A 552-nucleotide genomic window follows, 5' to 3' on the forward strand; every position below is an offset into this window, starting at 1 on the left:
CTAATACCCAAGCTCACACCAGGACCGTGCTTCCAGGCCTGTGTGAGAACCTAAGCTTTGGAACCTGTCAACTTCTAGGGCTGCAGATTCTTTGGGCCCTCACATGTGGCCTGTGGATAGGAGGCATCACTCGAGGAAGAGGAGGGCACCTAGAGGGGGAAGGCCACCCAACTACGGGCTTCTTGAGGACAGGTGCTCCAAATGGCCGCTTCCTGAGGGCAGCAGGTCCTCTTGTGGCCTTAGGCAGGGCCCTGAAACCGGCCTCACGTGTTTGCAACTCGAACTCCTGTGCTTCCACCAAGGGCTCCCGGGTTTGCGGGGGTGGTGTCCGCGCCCCGGCCCCGGCCCGCACCCCGAAGTGGCTCCAAGGCCGCAGGTGTGAGGGGCGTGCCCAGGGCTCGGCCCGCGCCGCCCCATGTGACCCGGTCCGACATGGTGTCGCCTCCTCCCGGGGCGGCGGCGGTGGCGGCTCGGGCTGGGCTCCGCGTCGGGCCGGCCCCGTCGCCGCTCATGGGCAGCCAGGGCCGCTCGGGGCCCCCCGGGAACGGCGGG

This window comes from Rhinopithecus bieti, unplaced genomic scaffold (genome assembly GCF_001698545.2).
Source record: "Rhinopithecus bieti isolate Rb0 unplaced genomic scaffold, ASM169854v2 scaffold_31787, whole genome shotgun sequence".
NCBI lineage: Eukaryota > Metazoa > Chordata > Mammalia > Primates > Cercopithecidae > Rhinopithecus > Rhinopithecus bieti.